The sequence below is a fragment of the Mustela nigripes genome, chromosome 13, assembly GCF_022355385.1.
Source record: "Mustela nigripes isolate SB6536 chromosome 13, MUSNIG.SB6536, whole genome shotgun sequence".
NCBI classification, from domain to species: Eukaryota; Metazoa; Chordata; class Mammalia; order Carnivora; family Mustelidae; genus Mustela; species Mustela nigripes.
The window spans coordinates 32,219,981-32,238,814 of record NC_081569.1 but is presented as its reverse complement, the minus strand read 5'-3'; the positions used below and the strand labels follow the sequence as shown (position 1 = coordinate 32,238,814).

General features: G+C 49.5%; 3 long non-coding RNA genes across 3 annotated transcripts in view; all 3 read right to left on the bottom strand.

Moving 5' to 3' along the window:
- The window catches only part of LOC131999206 (uncharacterized), a 38,945-nt gene extending 36,806 nt beyond the window's left edge, over positions 1-2,139 (bottom strand). Inside the window, exon 1 of the long non-coding RNA XR_009399049.1 lies at positions 1,995-2,139. This is a non-coding gene — a long non-coding RNA (uncharacterized LOC131999206). The remainder of the gene's footprint in view (positions 1-1,994) is intronic.
- The window catches only part of LOC131999207 (uncharacterized), an 88,455-nt gene extending 71,742 nt beyond the window's left edge, over positions 1-16,713 (bottom strand). The window contains exon 1 of the long non-coding RNA XR_009399050.1: positions 16,474-16,713. This is a non-coding gene — a long non-coding RNA (uncharacterized LOC131999207). The remainder of the gene's footprint in view (positions 1-16,473) is intronic.
- LOC131999208 (uncharacterized) lies at positions 11,110-12,968 on the bottom strand. Its single transcript, XR_009399051.1, has 2 exons — positions 12,769-12,968; positions 11,110-11,376 (listed from the first exon to the last, which is right to left on the bottom strand). It is a non-coding gene; the product is annotated as an uncharacterized LOC131999208 (long non-coding RNA).
- Positions 16,714-18,834: the final 2,121 nt, after the last annotated feature.

Genomic DNA, 18,834 nt, shown 5'->3' with positions numbered 1-18,834 from the left:
CTTCTTTATTTGTGTAAGTCTGTTTCCTCATCTGTAAAGTGAGGATAATAATCTCCATCCTTACTCCCTCTCCTTTACTCCCCCTTTTGGCCCTTCAGGCCCCAGATAAAACCAATTCCCTGTCGCAGTTACCTGGGCTGGATCACAACATTCCAGGCTTACAGGGGCTGCCTCTCCCAAGGACGTTTGCATTTGTATGAAGAACTCTTGGAGACTGAATAACCAAAGGAGCAAATCTCTAATGGTGAAATGTAAAGTAGTAAGAGAGACCTAAAGGGAAATATTTCAGTAGAAGGAAAGAAGGAGACACAGAGCACTCAAGATCCACCTAGATATGAATCCTACTCTCTATTGTTGACTTTTTCTTTCCTCCTTCATGGGAGAAATGACTCAAAGCCTATCTTGAATGACAACTCTTATTACCAGAATCCTCGGGTCATTTTTAGTGGTAAACTGGCTCTTGAGAGCTATGTGTGGGTGTGGTGCCTGCAAAGGTATGCACCCCTGTCCCCATGCCCCATGTTCTCTCACTTCTGCCCAAAGGTGACTCAGGCCTAGTTTTGATGATGGCAAGACTATTACAGCCCACGGTTCTTGACCGCAGAGAATGAGAGTGCTGGGTTTCCCCTTGGAAAGCTCTGCCTTCCTCCCCACCCCTGCCCTACCTCTTTAGTCCCTGGTCTGTGATGATCTGAAGATGACCTGGGTTGGATGTCATCTTGCCCTGTTTCTGAACCAGAAGTCCCATGCCAGGAATGATTTGCACTATCCTTGTGTCCTCGCACTAGCGGCCCCTACACAGGATTTGGTAAAGAGCTGGCTTTTACCCCAAGCAACAGCACGGACTCCTCTTTGGAGCCTTTGGAGCCACTGCCCACCTGGCCGCCCTCCAGCCTCACTGCCCACTGCCCCAGCACCCTCCTCCTGGGACCTTCATCTGTCCCATCTGTCCCATCATGGTCCAGTCCCTGAGCCTTAAGCAGACAATCCCCTTTGTTCCCACCCATCCTCACTGCCTAACCCTAATCCTATTCCCTAATCCAATCCTCGACCTCTGCCGTTAGGGGCAGACTGCTTACACTCTCTGGACTATGACCTCCCTGTAACATGAGATCAGAGAAAGCAAAACTCCTCAGTTCTAGATCCCTCCTTTTCCCTGTCCCCTTTAAGGTGCATCAAAAACAACAATGGCTAGAGGTGCCTGGGTGGCTCATTCAGTTGAGCACCCGACTCTCAATTTCAATTCAGGTCATGATCTCAGGGTCATGAGATGGAGCCCCACATAGGGCTCCATGCTAGGCATGGAATCTGCTTGAGATTCTCTCCCTTCCTCCCCTTCTGCCCCTCCCCCTACTCATGCGCACATGCACGCGCGCACACACACACACACACTCAAATAAATAAATAAAATATTTTTTTTAAATAGCTAATTTAGGTGCTTTACAGTCTATACAACATGGCTACATTTATTATTTCATTTAAAACCATTGATATCCCCCCTAAGGGGCAGTTATTTTACAGAGGTAGAAACTGAGGCTCAGAGGTGTTAAGTGACTTGTCTAAGGTCACACAGCTAGTTTAAAAAGTTGGAGGCATTAAAATCCAGGTATCCAGACCATGTTTTCCTTCCACTTTGTCCAACGATGTGTCTCCCATACCCTCTGGCTGATGGGTACAATCCTTATTCCCCAGACAGAGCACTTCCCATGCCAGAGTTGGCAAGAATAGACTTAGGGCATAAGTCTTCCCTGGGCCCAGGAACAGAGGGGCAAAGAGCATCAGCACAGAATGGGCTGCCTTGGATCTGAGTGACCCGAAGAAAAGAAAAACGGTGATTTTAGAGCTCATCACATCCTCCTCTATCAGTGGCCTGGACCTCTTTGGAGCAGCAAGGCTGGTTCTAATTCGTAAGGCCAGACTCAACGGGGCCTGTGCTCTCCCAGCAATGGACCGGCGCCTGCAAGTCTCCTCCCAGCGCCCCTTCCCTGGCTCACCACAGCTGCTGCCCAGGATCAGAAGCGAGGTGCATCCTTTCTTCATCTCGGTTTCTCTTCCTGTAAAACAGGAATGATCACCCCTGTCCTGCCACCATTCTCTGGGAGGAAGAATGGAGGAGAGGACAAGAGGGCATGAGCTGGTCTCTTTATAGAGCTGATATTTGAATAGGAGGCACCTGGATGGCTCAGCCGGTTAAACGTTTGCCTCTTGATTTCAGTTCAGGTCATGATCTCAGGGTCATGGGATGGAGCCAAGCACCAGGCTCCATACTCAGCGGGTAGTCTGCTTGGATTCTCCCTCTCCCTCTGGCCCTCCCCCTGCTCTCTCTCTCAAATAAGATAAATAAATCTTTAAAAAAAAAAAAAAAGGTAAGAGTCAGAGGGTCCAAAATGCTACCTGATAAAAGGACTCCAGAGAAGTCAATTCCCTGGCAATTCTGGAGAATTTAATTTTCTAGATCATTAGAATCCCCTTTGATTTCAAGTCTGTGGCCATGAACCCATCTACTGTTCCTGAGAGAGAGCCTCACTGGGCCCGAGACTGGAGATGACTCTGTGGGTATGTGTCATGCTGGGCTGCAGAGCTCCACTATCTAGGGCCTGGACCAGGGGCAACTGCAGCACGTGGCGTCACATGGACCTGGAGCCCAGATGGACTCAGAAGTGGCATCTTCGAACAAATCCCCTGAGAGTTGCTTACATTAGTTTCTTTGGGTTCTTTCTGAAAGAGGTCAAGTACATAAAAATCCCAGTTACATAGGAGCTGTAATTCATCTTATCATGGCATAGAAAGGTGCACTGAAATAAAATGTACGGGAATAACAGTTAGTGTGTGTGTGTGTGTGTGTGTGTGTGTATACAGAGAGAGAGAGAGTTTAAGAAATTGCTGGCAAAAATTTGTAGGGTACACTAGCAGGCTGGAAATTTATGTAAGAGTTAATGCTGAGTTAATGTGAGTCCCACAAGGCAGCAGGATGGAAACTCAAGCAGCATTCCTACAGGGAAGTCCTGCTGAGGATCCCCTCTTCATTGGAAAATTCGATCTTTGGTCTTATGCCCTTCGACTGATTGGACAAGGCCCACCATGACATAGAGACTAATCTGCTTTACTTAAAGTCTACAGATCTGAACATCCATCACATCTGATACCTTCACAGCAACATCTAGACTGGTTGGTGTTTGACCAACCCCCTGGTCATAGCCCAGTCAAGTTGACATATAAATTAACCATTATGTCACCCTCTCTCACCTTTGTGTGCCCACCTGGCCCTCAGAGGTAGTCGGTCCTGAGCAGATACACAACAAGGATGTATCTTGATTTCTCTCTTATTTTTCTTACCTTCCCATTTTTGGTAACCCCAGTCTCCTGGGAAAAGCCTGAGCCCCATTCAGTGCCACCCAAGCTCACACCTCAACCATGTTCGGTGAGTGCAAGAGAAAGGAGACGAACCTGAACTTGACTCCTGGCCCCCACCACTCAGGGGCCCTGGGTGAGAGGTTGAATCCCTTTGAGTGTGAGTTCTGCGTCTGCAAAGGAGGGGGCGCTGCGTGCTGCGCCCAGTGCAGGGTTTCCTCAGGCTGGATGGGACAATGCATACGTCTGCCATAAAAGATACACCCATCATCTTCGTAATGATTATTTTATTGCTTCTTTGCACACAATTAAAACTCACTAATTCAGACCTATCAGAGAGGGCAGTCAATGGCTGGAAAGTCCACATTAAAAAATAATTTTAAAATAATGTCGTTTTATTACTTTAAAATATATTACTCAATCCCGGCTAATAAAGTGTTATACAGTGAGCCCTTGGGGGCCTTACGTTAATGAACAAATAAGAACAATTTGAGGTTAGTCCATCAATTATTGGTGTGGAAAAGGGAGTTTTTGAAAGTACTTGAAAATGCCTCCAAAGAGTGTACTATCCTCTGTAGATTAAGTGTTTCCCCTGCAATCAACTTAATGCATTTTATTAATTCAACAGCTTCTCACCACCTTGAGTGCTCCAGGCAATTCGGCACGGAGCTGACCAGACGTCCTATGAATTCTGACATGCTGGTAACTGAGTGTAAGATGCTCCGTCAAGTTAGGGCAAGACCTGTTTTTATGCTATCTCCCCTTTTTAGAAACCTTTATCGGGGGGCCATCTCGGCCTGTAGCCCCCAGAGGTGGGACTGTTTCTGTCCAATAGCAGAGGCTGGACTTAGGAGTGTAGGCTCTGGACTGATACAGACCTGGGTTCGAATCCCACCTCTGGTTCTTTCAAGCTGTGTGTCCTTAGGCAAGCCACTGACCCTTTCTGAGGCACAGTAAAGACAAAGACTTTCATCACGAGGTAGCTGTGAGATTAAATCAGTTGTCACTAATTTATCAAAAGAAGCTAAAATATGTGACCTGGTACCTGAGAACGCCCTCATACAGATGACAAATCTAGAGATGCGTCCAGAGGTCACAGGGACGGTCCCAGAGAGGCTCCAGGGGTAAGGTATACTGGAAGTATTTTTCTGGGTGCCAGGCCAGTCCTCGGGAAAGTGATGAAAGTTGCCTGCAGACAGACGATCTCAGGACGGGAGCCCAGGAATTGTCATTACTATTATTAGTAACAAAAATGACAATTTATATTTTACAAGAGCTCTCCGGCTTCTCTCAAAAGCTCCGCTGAGACAAAGTATATTTGACAGAGGTTATGCCAGGGCACGGTTTTTGTCTGCTCCTTCTAGGCCTTCCAAGTCTGGTTTGGGCTCGCTCACCAGAAGCCCATGCGCAAAATGAGCCCAGCCCCTATAAAAAGGGGCACCTCCCTGAGTGTGAGGTGCAGGGTAATTTTCCACTGTGCCTCCACTGTGCCTCTGGGTAGAGAGCCCCAGGGAGCTCATCATGCACTGAGTAAGCATTTCCTCTGTGGAGGGCCTAGAGCTTCAGTGTGGCCTTACTTTGCCCTCAGGGATGTCTGCCAGTGAGGCTGGACTATTGCCTCCACCCCCAGTTTCTTGGGGGGTCTCCCTGGAGGTCACAGAGCTGCTAAGTGCTGGTGGGAGGATATGAAGACACCCTCGGTACCTGCAGCTCCATTCCACCAAGGCTCCTGCCCTTCTGTGGCACCCCTGGTGTGAATTTTGTCACCCCGCTTTGAACAACCCGCTCTTAGAACTGTCTCCACCACCCTTCCTTGAATTCCAGCCACAGGCGGACCCATGTAGCTCTCCTGGAGGGCAGACTGGGACTTGTCTGAGTCTGTCGATACCGTGGGGGCCAGCACCAGGCCTGCACCTGAACAAGGCATTTAACACATAGTCGTGTTGATGGAATTCCAAAGAATTTCCCAGAGGGCCATTGGAGGAACTTTGTACCTATCTGTCTGTTTTACGTGACCCCACTCTAAACACGGCTACTTTTAAGTAGATGGGGGGGGGGCTGTTACCAGCTGGGGCAACCCCAGAGACAGGTGACATTGCCCCAGTCTCCCTCCAGGCTTGGCACCACATCTCAGGAAAGGATGAGACAGGAGCTGAGCCTCCCAACATGGCCGACTGGAGGCAACCCAAGGGCACGTCTGCTCAACAAGAAAGCCCAAATACAGGCCCCTTTCCGAGGGAGTAGGAGCTGCTTGAGAAAGAGGGTGTGATGGCAACTGACTTCACCACACCTCAGCCCCTGACTGTAACCACCCCACTCTGACCAGGGCCCCCAACCCATGCAGCCTGACCACAGCTGGCAAATCAGCAACATAAGGAGAAAGATGGACACCCAGGGGGGATCAATTTTTAACTCACTCCTCCTCCAAACAACAAAATTATTTTCTGTAAAAATTATGATATGCAATGAAAAACAGTATTACATGTGCTCTAGAGAGGCCCATTGTCATTTCTTCAGAATTCTCCATAACTACTCATGATTTCCAAAGTGTTACATACTCTTAATACATCCAGACATTGTTTCAATCACCTCCTCTTTCTTTCTTCCCCCCTTTCTTTGCTGAGCTCCACTGAATTTAGGTCATTTCAGGTTGGTACAGGTGCCCACTTGAAGTTTCTTTATAATCTCAGAATGATTACAAACCAGCGGCCAGTTTCACAATACTACAAGACACTGCAAGTCACTCCAAGTCCCTACAGGACAAAAAAGCACCACTATCTTAAAACGCTGTTGACACAGGCCCAGTAGCTTGAACTTTGATCCTTCGGTTACAGTCTGATAGAATAATAAGTTATGTCAATAATTATCCAGTGAACTCACAAGAGGGTTTTACTAAAACTAAAACGTCAGCAAAGGATACCAATTATTGATAAAAATCCTTTTCTGGATTTTGTTCTTTTGAAAACAATTAAAAAATAAGTTTCCACTTGGAACACATTATTCAGATTCAGTTAACTTTTTTCAAGCATGAGCTAAAACACGCACTCGCTATGGGATGCCTGGGTGGCTCCGTAGGTGAACTGTCTGCCTTCAGCTCTGGTCACAATCTCTCAGGATCCTGGGATCGAGCCCCACATCCATCGGGGACACTACTCCTCCCTCTACCTGCTGCTCCCCCTGCTTGTGCTCTCTCCCTCCCTGACAAATAAACAAATAAAATCTTAAAAAATAAAATAAAATCTGCACTCACTAAACAAAAGCATTACATCTCACAAAGCCCTCTTTGGTCATTTCAGATTTTAAACAAAACTCAATTCCCATGGTTACCCAGCGTGGCAGTGTGCAAGAAGTCAGGTTACATCTTGCACCTTTACGATCGCTCCGCTATCAGCGGCATCAAATCTACTTTTTTAAGCTCAGGTACTTGTGCTACCACAGGGCAGGAGGGACACACAACTCTGTAACTGGAAGTTCTCCAAATTAACATCGCTGTACAATAAAATGTTTATTAAAGCAGCGGTAATAAGGAGGCTTATATGCTCAGACTTGTTATTACTGTCAGGAGCCCCCACTGGCTTACACCTTAGGCCAAGGAAAGATTTTTCACAGAGAATTTTATCGCTGACATTGTGTATAATCACCAGGGCGAGGTGACAATCAAAGCAGACTGAATTTGGTTTTTTTCAGTCAAACTTGGTTTTTTTCAAACTCCTCTGCACGTGCTGATCCCCTGCACTCAAGGCCTGTGCCCATCACCCCATGCTTTGTACACAGCCTGAGATACCCTCACAGCCCCCTGCGGTGTCTTTCAGAGCTGGCCCCCAGGACGTGGATCCATTTCTCTGGCACAGATGATGAGAAGCATGGACTGACTCTGATACCTTGTTGCTTTGGCACCAGGAGCCACATTTATAACTTACCGAGTGCGGCCTTATGGCATTTTAAGTTCGCCTCTCAATGTCGATGTAATGTCTCAGTTTTCAACTTACTGTTTGAAAGTTCTCAAAATGGCCTCCCTCGCCCCCTAATGAACCGGCAGCATCTTACCCTATAAATTTGGTCTTCCGTGTTCGGTGGCATTAGGTAGGGCCCCCAACCTCCAGTTCACCACAGTCCCCACCACTCCCTAAGCCTTGCCTCTGGAGCCTCTCTCCTTCCTAGCTACTTTCCACTTAGCCTCTGAAAGCATCTGACTTTTCAATCCACCTATGTGTTTTCTTGCCAGCCAACTCAAGTCCAGCTGAGAAAAACTCAGTCCCGCATCATCTGGAGAAGCGGTGGTATGGTCTGCGAAGAGGGACACTGTGTATTCAGCACTGTGCCAGGCCTTTGGAATCTTCTCATTCTTTTTTAAGACTTTATTTTTAAGTAATCTTTATAGCCAACGTGGGGCTCAAACTCACAACCCCAAGATCAAGAGTCCCACACCCTACTAACAGAGCCCGCCAGGCACCCCAGCATCTTCTCATTGGACCCTCACTAACCAGATGAGAAAAGCACTATTCTATAACCAAGGAGCAAGTGGCTCTGAGGGGTTCAGTGTGCCAACCCATGTCACAGAGATTCTGGGCAGTAGAGCCAGGGTGGAACCCCACGTGGGTCTGGAGGCTGCTCTGATCCTGAAGTGAGGGGGAAGCATGCTGGAGTTCTCCCCAAGAAAAGGGGGATGCCCTAAGTAAGCGATGTCTTCTATTCCTCCTGCCCCCCACCTGGGCTCTTTATACAGACCCACCCCCAGATGCTCCCCTGGAGGCCAGCCAATGCCTGCCCCGGGGGCCACACGACAGAGATCTGTGCAGTCTCTCAGACCCTGTCCTCAGAGCAACATGTACTAGATTTCATGCTCAGCTATCATGATCTTGAAATTCTCCATAATTCTAATCAAGGGTTCATACTATCACCACCTAGACCAACAAGTGACAGTGGTAAGATGGCCCAACCAGCACCAGGCTCCCTCACGCACGGTGCCATTGGTGCTGTGCACCCAGAGGACACCTTGCACCCAGCAATGCCTTCTGGGAGTCACCACCCACAGACCCCAGTTCCCTCTTCCAGACGCTTCGCAGCCAGAGTTCTTGGGCTTCACTGATACCTAATCAGCCGAGCTTTGCGCTGGACAGTCACCACGGCAACCAGAGGTTGGTCTCTGCCACTGAGTGAGTCAACAAGTATTTTTCAAGTCCTGTGGTAGAACTCGGACGGAGAATCAGTGACTTTGCTGGACAGTCTAGTTTTTAAGTATTTTTAGTAATCAATACCCTAAAAGAAGGGGGAAGTCATACCCTAAAAGAAGGGGGAAGTCATATTCGTCAAGTCATGAGGTAGACACAACAGTAAGGCTGTACAAACACAGACTTTGGCCTCAGAGACTTTTGGGCTTGAGTCCCAGTACCACCCCGACTAGCCCTGTGACGTTACACAAACCACTCTCCCCTCTCGGCCTCAGTTTCTCCTTTACAACAGAACAATTCTCCTCCCTGCCCAGCTCACTGGGCTCTTTAAGGATGAAATGAGCTCATGTGTAACAAAGAGCTTTGTTGACTGTGCAAATGTTAGATTGTTCTTTCAATAAACATTTATTAAGCGTTTACTCTGAGCCAAAGCCCGAGTTAGGCATCAGAGTCTCTCAAATGTAAACCTCCCGGGCTCCCTGGGATTCATTCTTTCTTTTCCCCCCCAACTAAGGTGATATTCACATGACATAAAATTAACCATTTGAAAGAGAACAACTGAGGAGCACTTAGTGCATTCACAATATTGTGAACCAACCTACTAAGTCCGAATCTGTGAAAAAACTGCACCCACTAAATATCAGCGTCCTTTGAGGGTATGTTCTCCCTCGCGAACATTTCGTCCTTCTTCAGAGCTGATTTCCTGGGTTTGATAATGGCCTGATGTCCCTATGGTCACCTGTGATGCCAAGCCAACCCCCGGATCCAACCTCCATCTTCACAACTTGAGATCCACTTTCTTCTGCCAGCCCCAGGGAAACCAGAGCCCCGAGCCTGCCATTTTTAATGACGCCAGGGCTGGATGAGCAGGTAATCACCATGCATTTCAGTAAATGACCTCCATAAAGGAGCGATCGTGTTTGTTCGTGTGCCCTTCCTTCCTGGAATCAGCTCCCTGCCTGCCAACATTGCCTCTTCCCAGCAGCCTGTGCGTTTGGCGAATGTCGGCCTTGTCAGGCTGGGGGAGAGTCAGGTGCAGGGGGAAGGGGCGGTGTTTGGGCAAATATTGGACTTGGCCACACTTGCTGTCCATATCAGGAACCCGATTGGCGTTATTGATTGACAGATGTGGGGACCAACTGTTTGGAAAGCTGAGCCCCCTCGGATTGGGGTAGGTGTTTCGGCAAACAGCCCTAATACTGGGCAAACAGGCCTGTTGGAAGAAGTGCCTGGCATGTTAGCAGAGCAAACCAAGCGCTGAGCAAACAGCTTAAAAGAATGTGGCCACCTCCATGTAACCTCAGCCGAGGTATTGATCCCACCGGAGGCGAGAGAGGGGCTGAGCGGGGAACAGAGAGATCCACACCCCAGCAGAATGTAAATGTTATCTTTAAGCTGCGGCTGTCAGGGCCCTAATGGGCATCTGTTTGGAATTTGTCTTCTTGCAAATCTTTAAATCCAGGTCAGGGCCACACACAGAATTCAATAACAACTTTTCAGAGAGATCGGGGCCTGGGACTGATCTCATTTTTCCTAAGTCCCACTGGGACCTTCTGTTCTCCTGGAGGTAGCAGCCTCGGATGGAAACTTTCTAGGTACAAGGCCCAAGCTAGAAGGAGGCAAGTCTCCTGAACGTGAGTCAGAGGAGAAGAAAATCTGAAATCAAGGTGCTTTCTTTGATCCCTGAGCTGTCCGTACAGGAGAGCTGGTCGGTGGAAAGAATCCCGGAATCCGGGCCAAGGAACCCGGTGTTGCTGCAGCTGTTGGTTCCACTTGGATGGCCTCCGTTCCTCACCTCCCTGGGCCTCAGCTTCTGCCTCTTCCAAGAGGAGCACACAGACCCTGCTGGGCATATACAAAGCCTCGGGCCGGAAAGCTCACTCGGGTTAGGAGAACACTCTGTAGTCAGAAGACGCTGCTCCTGGGGTCAGAAGTTGGGCATTTTGTGGGATGCCCCTCCGGGGCCCAAGACCCTCCAACATTACCCCGTGGCAGTGGCACAGACCACAACCGTGGCTACCCACTGTTGTTCCAGGAGAGTGACTGCACAGAAGACGGACAGAGCAGGGAATATGTGATGTTTGTAAATTCCTTGAAAAGTCTAAAAACCATGCTTGCTTGCCTTTTGGTATTTCTGGAAAAGAACAGAGTGAACTGTACTTGCTCCTCACCGTTCCAAATGAGGTAAAAGGGCTGTGATCGGAGAGCACCACTGGTCTGCAACTTCTCCTCAAGAAAAGCCACAGGAAAAAGAAGCCCTTCTCCCTTGGCCTCCCACCCCCTTCCCCAGCCTGGCCCAGTCCCTTGGCCAAGCAGGTAGAGGCCAGGCATAGGAAGGAGTAACTCAGCCACACCACAACCCCGGCCCCCGCCCCCAGAAAGGAAGGGGCAAATCCGTGCTGAGTGCTGACCCGTTCAGAAGACTGAAGCCCGTCTCCAGCAGGGGCCCTGAGCAGTGAGGGTAATCCAGGCTGTCACTGGGCACTGCAACTTACAAGAATAGAGAGAGAATATAAACCCTTTGGGTCATCTCCGACTTTGGGTGTCCGGTTTCACCGTGATAAGAAGAATCAAAGAAGGCTGTGGCTCGGAGAAGGAGCATTCCCAATTTTAATGGCCCTTTAAACAGGCACCGAACGGAAGGAGGTCGGCGAGTAGTCAAGAGTGTGGGCTAGGGACGCCTGGGTGGCTCAGTTGGTTGGACGACTGCCTTCGGCTCAGGTCATGATCCCAGAGTCCCGGGATCGAGTCCCGCATCGGACTCCCAGCTCCATGGGGAGTCTGCTTCTCTCTCTGACCTTCTCCTCGTTCATGCTCTCTCTCACGGTCTCTCTCTCAAGTAAATAAATAAAATCTTTAAAAAAAAAAAAAAAAAAAAGAGTGTGGGCTAGAAATCCCTGCTCAGCCACCTGCTAGCTCTGTGAGCGTGGGCAAGTTACCTGCGTTCTTTGAGCTTCAGCACTCCTCCCTGTAAAACGGAAATAATAGTACAAGGGATGAAATAAGGTACTGTGTCTCGGCCCTTCAGCACTGTCCTTCACCCACCGTAAGCCCTCAGTAAATAGTAAGGACTCATTATCATCTCTGTGACATGGGCAGGACAGACCCTAGCACGAGCTGTCATTGCCAGTATGAGGCTGTGGGAGATGCCCCTGTCCCCAGTGAGGACATCCACCAGCCTAGCCTAGAAAACCTAACATCAGACTGAGGTCAGCATGGAGGTTTTACCACAAAGTGGAGAAACGCATTGTTTTTAAGAGCATGGCCCTGGAAAGTTTCTCCGGCTACCTTCTCCCATAGGCACATCCCGGCTTTCTGCAGCGAGAAGGCTATAAGGACAAAGCACCCCTCCACCCGCCCCCTCCCCATCGCAGAGATGGTCTATTGCCCTCTGCTTACAGATTGGGCAGAGGAAACCCTAGGACAGGAAGGGACTTGCCTTGGGTCGCCCAGTAGGTCAGACAGGGAGGGAGCAAGCCACCTGTGACACTAAGGAAATGGGCAGAGGAGGCTGGGTCTTCGAGGCAGAAGCACTGACAAGCGAAAGCCAGCCTCCAAAGAGAAGGGGGTAGTGACCTACTTCACCCCACCCCCACTGAAGTTATTAATCCATTAGGGCTTCTCTACTGCAATTAGAAAGAGCCAGGTAAATTGTACCTGGGTTGACACCCTTGCTCTCAACCTCATGATTAACAAACATACCCTCCGTGAAAGGACTATCTCAACAAAGGGCATCTCAAAACCATCTGTTCTGGGGACAGGAGAGCAAATACGAGGACGAGGATGCATGACATGGGGGGTCGTCGAGGAGGGCAGGTGTGGAGAGGTAACTGTATTTCCCCAATCCGCATGGCCTTGCCTCTGGACCAGTACAGAGTGTCTCCCCCTCCCCCCTTAGAGAAAGGGATTTTAGCGAAGGTCTCGCATTTGGCCTGCGTCCCCTGTCCCCTGCGGCTGTCCTGCCTCCTGGGCCTTCCAGGGGGTGCCCCACTGATCTCGCCACCCCCACAGAGCACAGGCAGAGCCCCCCCCTTCCCCGGCTCTCTCCCTTAGCTCCAAGAGAGTGACGCAGAGGCTCAATGTCATGAGCCAAAAAGAGTAAAAACTAAAAACGAGGAAGCTTGTTCCGTAAAAACCACTGCTGTTTTCAAGGGTCAGGAGAGGATGCCCTCAGTGGCCTGAAGAGAAGAAAACAGGGCACACGCACACCACCACCACCTTCTCTGGTCACTCTTAGGTTCCATACTTGGCTCCCACAGCTGTCGAACAACGTCCCTCCTTTCCTGCCGCTCTGCAGACCTGGAGGAGATTCTGTCTGGGGCGGGAGCGGTACAGCGCCGGCTTCTGGACCAGGCTTCCCAGGTAGAACACACGGGAGGCAGGAGCCCGGTGCGCATGAACTTAGTTCGTGCGCAGTTCAGAACAGCTCAGAGTGTGCCTCCAACCCTTTCTGAATCCACACTGGGGCACGGAAGCCCAGAAAACCCTTATCAAAAGCACCTCCTAGGGGTGCCTGGGTGGCTCACTGGGTTGGGGACTCTGCCTTCGGCTCAGGTCATGATCCCACGGTCCTGGGATCAAGCCCCACGTCGGGCTCTCTGCTCCACAGGGACTCTACTTCCTCCTCTCTCTCTGCCTGCCTGACTACTTGTGATCTCTGTCTGTCAAATAAATGAATAAAATCTTTTTTTAAAAAAAGCACTTGCTAGCCTTACCTGCTGAGAAACCCCACCCTCCACCCTCCCCCAACTCCCTGCACTTGGAAGGCTTAGTCAGGAGGCAGTAAAAGGATTGGCCCCCATTCTACTTCTGGTCCATCTCCCCACCCACGCCCCACTCCCCCCACTCCCCCCACTCCCGATGCTGCTGTAAAGGCAGGCCCTCAGAACCAGGGAAGCTGTTCCCTCCTGGGTTCCCACTTTCTCACCCCATTGCAATGCTCCTAATTACCAACTGTTTACAGGGAAGACAATGAGACGGAGTCCCCTGATAGAAGAGTTAATTATTACAAGCCAGGAAGAGAGAGCTGTTGCAAGCTGACCCCATCCACCTGGAACTGTGGTAGCTAGCACTGTTTGGGTAACACGCAAGTTGGAGCCCTGTTTTCAGGGGAGGAGCAGCAGCTAATTATAATGATAATGTGAACGACGCTGCCTCCCTGAGTGACTCTAAGCTCAGTTACTGACCCGCCCCCCCCCCAAAAACGCTCCTCCACGTGGTACCCAGGTGTGGCCCATTATGCTAAGATCACAGTCCTTCCCCTACGCCCCTGGGTCTCCCCAACAGACTTTACAGGTCCTTGAGAACCTTGATCTTTGAAATGAGTAAATGAGTAAACACAAATACACCCAGACCATGACTGGCCTCCTGGGTCACTGAGGCCCTGAGCTCAGAAGGGGCCCCCACGTGGTTTCGTGCTTGGCTGTCACTCTCTTGACATAATTTCTGAACGGGGCCCCCCAGCATTTTCGTTTTGCACAGGGACCTAAAATTATGTCACCAGTCTTGCACCAAACTCAAAGAAAAAAACAAGACAGTGCTAATAGAAAGTGAGACTCAGGGGGGCGCCTGGGTGACTCAGTGGGTTAAAGCCTCTGCCTTCGGCTCAGGTCATGATCCCAGGGTCCTGGGATCGCATTGGACTCTCTGCTCAGTGGGGAGCCTGCTTCTCCTCCCTCTCTGCCTACTTGTCATCTCTGTTGTCAAATAAATAAATAATAATAAAAATATATTTAAAAAAAATGTGAGACTCAGGAATTCATACGTCAACCCCCTTTGCCCTCATTTGAGTCAAAATGCCCCATTCTTTTAAAATTCTGAGGAAGAGAAAGTCTGAGCTACAGAACTTTTTTTTTTTTTTTAGGAAAGTATTTTATTACATGAGAACCCCCTTCTGAGTAGGCCAGACCCTGTCCTTGCCTCTCAGCCAGCCCCTGCGGGAAAAGCACCTTGCTGACAGGCAGTGACTGCAATCCCAGACTGGGGAGGGTCCCAGCTCCGCCCTGAGACAGCCGGAGGGTTGGAGTCCTTGCCCCAGTTAGCTCCTTCAGAAAGGCAAATGGGATTGGGAAGGGGTAAGGAAGGGATGGGGGCAAAGTCAGCCATTCCCAGCCTGCTTCTCAGTTGTTTGAAAATATTTCCCCAAGAGAGGGTCTCTATGGCAAGAACAAGGTTCAGAAACTCTGGATCAAATAATATTCTGAACGACAGGACTTGTCAGAACCTTTATTTATTTTTTTTTTCCTAAAGATTTTATTTATTTATTTGTCAGAGAGAGAGCGCGAGAGCAAGCACAGGCAGACAGAGTGGAAGGCAGAGTCAGAGGGAGAAGCAGGCTCCCTGCGGAGCAAAGAGCCGGATGTGGGACTCGATTCCAGGACGCTGGGATCATGACCTGAGCTGAAGGCAGCTGCTTAACCAACTGAGCCACCCAGGCATCCCTGTCAGAACCTTTAAAAAGTTATAAGAATTGTGACTCTCCAATCCTGTGCTGACAGGGCTTCCTCCCAAGCTTGTTTGACTCCATTGATCTAACAACCCAGTCGCTTAGGGGAGTGGTCACTATAAGACCCATAGAACCTAAACTTCAGGGCCTCCCACCTAGGTCTTTGCAAGGCTCTGGAAACACTCTAACAAAATGTTCACCAGTTATATCCATCCACCCCACAAAGTAACGTTTGCAGAACATTTATATCCATACCCTTAAAGAGAGCTCCTAAAATTCTGACTTTTGGACCCCACAAAATGTGTATCCTTCTCTGCACCCATCTCCCCATCTCCCCATCTAGAGGCCCCACCCTTACACCCCGCCAAACACCTTAAAATGTACTCACGTCCTCGTTTAATATCATTTATAAACTAACTTGAAGAATGGAGCCGGAGATAGCATAATGTCATTTGTTTCGTAGACTTCTAATTAAACATTCTTTCATATTGGTTTTGCTCTGTTGCAAGGAATGTTAATTTCAGAGGCAACGTTTAAAATTTCCATGTCATGATCACTGTCTTAGACCCTGGGGATGCTCCCGGTCCCTGAGCACCTGGTCTATACTGCAAAATGCCAGAAACGGTGCCCCGCTCACCAGCCTCTACAGTTCCAGAAACACTATGCTGGGTTATCTGCTTGGGTGTCTCCACTTCAGGGGAAACGTCTACCTGACATCTCATTCAGACTAAAGAGGGATCAGGGTGGTGGGGAGAGAAAGAGTCTGGGTTATGGAAATTGAACTTTTATTATCATCGAGAAACAGCGGGTTTCCTTGAACTGGTTTAACAAGGTGTTATCTAATGAGACCTGAGGGGCTGCTTTAATTTAGGACAAGATTGTTGTGCAATTAGCTTATCAACTCTGTATATGTAAATGAAGGCTTTTAAAGTCCTTGAAAACGGCTCCTGCTCTTAAGTAATTGAACTGTTTCCCTGGATGCTCTTCACTCTCCCCTGCCTGGACACTTCTTTTAATTAAGCATTAGTGTGCAAAGCGCTGTGCCTAGGGGTTGAAAAGGAGGAAGAGCCAGTCCCCTGCCCTCTATCTGCCTATTGTCTAATTAAAAGTTGGCCACCCTTCCCCGAGGAGGGCTGGATGGCGAATGTTTTCGGCTTTGCAGACTATCTCTGTTCCCAGAACCCAGCTCTGCCCTCCCGGCACCAAAGGAGCCAGAGACCGTGAGCAGATGAATGAGGGCGGCCATGATCTACTAAACCTTCACTTACAAGAATCACCCAGGCTATAGTGCGCCAACCCCAGGTCTAATGAGAGAGACAGATGTGTAATTGACTACGTGAAGGTACAAATGCAGGTCTGTGCTAGCCAAGGACTGCAGAGTGCGGACAGAGGGAAGAAGCAACTGCTTGGCACAGGGAAGACAGAGGCTTTCCCCGCGTCTGAGCCCTATGGAGACACTGCCTTTTGGCTGAGCCCCTTTTGCTTCCCCAACTGCTTTGTTCTTACCTGATTTTCCTCCCCAGCAAGGCTGGAGCTCCTGAGGCCTGATGTTTTCTTCTGTCGTTCACGGGGCTGAGCTAAACTGGGTGCCTACGTCCTGCCTGCAAATTCTGAGTCAGCATCCAGGCAAATGAGTTTCATGTTGGAAAGAGCGAAACACCGACACCAGGCAACCCTCCCCCCCACTCCAGCCAGGCTTCATATAACCATTGCTCGTTTGGGAAACCACCTTGCCTTTGAGGGGAATTAAACAATGTAATCTCCTGCACGCACCCGTCGCCTCTGCTCTGACTCCTTTATTGTTCTTCCAGACACTTTCTCTTTGCATTTCCAATATCCAAATGCAGCGTAGTTTACTGTGACTTGTTTGCTCAAGGCTGGGCAAATACAAGAACAAAGGAGGCTGTGAGCCGCCGCAAGGGCTCTGCTATCACCTGCTCTCATCCTGAGCTTAGCAGCCTTCAGCACCCCATCCCCTAAACAGGCTGCAGGCAAAGGGTCCTTGAAATGCAGCGGCTATAAAGGTGGGACAGGAGACACCACCGGAAAGGACTCCTGATAGCTTATCTCTAACTCCACCAGGAACTGGGTGATGGTGACCCACTGGCAATAAGAGCATGTAAATGAATGACTCACCCCAGAAAATGCGTGGGGCTGATAACAAGAAGACCTAGGCATTTCCAAGTCCCAGGTCTTACCAAGAGATGGATCTTAGGGGGCTTAGCCCTGGCAACATCACCACTAGCTATCTTCTCCACAGCTTCTCCAAATTCATATGTAATCTCCCTGTGAGTGCATCATTCTGGCCATGCCACTGGACCACGCTCTGAGTCCCCCACTGCCTGGTTATGCCTGGTATCTGCCCAGTGGGAGGCAATGCTCATGAGTCCCCCCAACACGTGTGTGACTCTCCAGGAAGCCAGACGAAGTCAAACCAGAGAACGCTAGATCCAAAATGGAACTCCTGAGTAGTATTTCCAATGCAAGTTGCACCTGCAAGCACCCGGCCCCTCCCTACCGAGTTAGAGACCCCAGCTGCAGTCTTTCTCATCTGCAAATGAGAAACTACCTCTGAACTGCCGCACCCCATCCCCACCTTCTCACCCAGCACAGCTCCTGATGGACAGGGAGTCCCTCTGTGGTCTAACCCTGGACCGGGTGATCAGTGTTCTACAGAGAAATCTCCCTGCCTGGATTACCCTCCTGCTTCTTCTTCCCCTACCCAGGGTTTACCCAGCCTTCAAGATCTGGCTCCAGGCTGCCTCCTCCAGGAAGTCTTCCCCCATCAACCAAGCTCTGCCAGCACCTCCCACCCCAGAGTCCCAACCCGGCTTTTAGGCAGGCTCACACAAAGTCAAATTTAATAGCACCCTGTCCAATCTCACAGTCTCAGCACTCCACATGTGTTCATTATCTCCCCAGAGCGTGTAAGTTCGTTGGCTAGAAACCATGCCTTCACTTCTAACCCCCTAAGCTCAATTGCACAAGGCTAGATAAACAGCAGGTGATATAAATTGCTGTTGCTGATATAAATTCCAAGGATATAAAAAAGGGTACAAGCCCAGCTGCCTCCTCTTTTAAAAGGAGACATAGTGAGGGTGCCTGGGTGGCTCAGTGGGTTACAGCCTCTGCCTTCAGCTCAGGTCAAGATCCCAGGGTCCTTGGTCATGATCCCAGCATCCTTGGATTGAGCCCCGCATCGGGATCTCTGCTTAGCAGGGAGCCTTCTCCCCCCACCCTCTCTGCCTGCCTCTCTGCCTACTTGTGATCTCTGTCAAATAAATAAATAAAATCTTTTAAAAAAAAATAAAATAAAAGGAGACATAGCCATAGTAGCAACCAATTCCTGTGAGCCATCGCATATCCGAAAAAGACTCCCCACATTCATGATCTCAATTAATCAGCAACCCCAGGGCGATATGTAGAATCCCTCCCACAATATGCAGATGGGGACACCAATGGCCAATGAGAGTCTTTGATTTGCCTGCAAGCACAACTCACTCGTAAGTGGCAGAGTCATGATTTGAACCCAGGTCTTAGGACACCAAGCCTTTTTTTTTTTCTTCTCCAGCATATGGTCTATGAGCTTTGAAAGCCAAGAGCTGATCCAAGGGGCGGCTGGCAGTTTTGCTACAGAGAAAACTGCAACCATCGGAAAATATATAACTTGTCCATACAGAGATGCAGGGACCACAGAGAAGGTAAGTTTCTGCCAGACCTCGAAGAAGCAATGGAATTTGGACAAAAAGAGGCAGGAGAGAAAAGGGGCATGAACGGGAGCAAGCAAAAGGCTTTGGAGAAATGGGGGGGGGGCACGGGAAACCACGTGGAGGAGGTATAAGCAGAAGGCAGTCTGAGGAGAGGAAT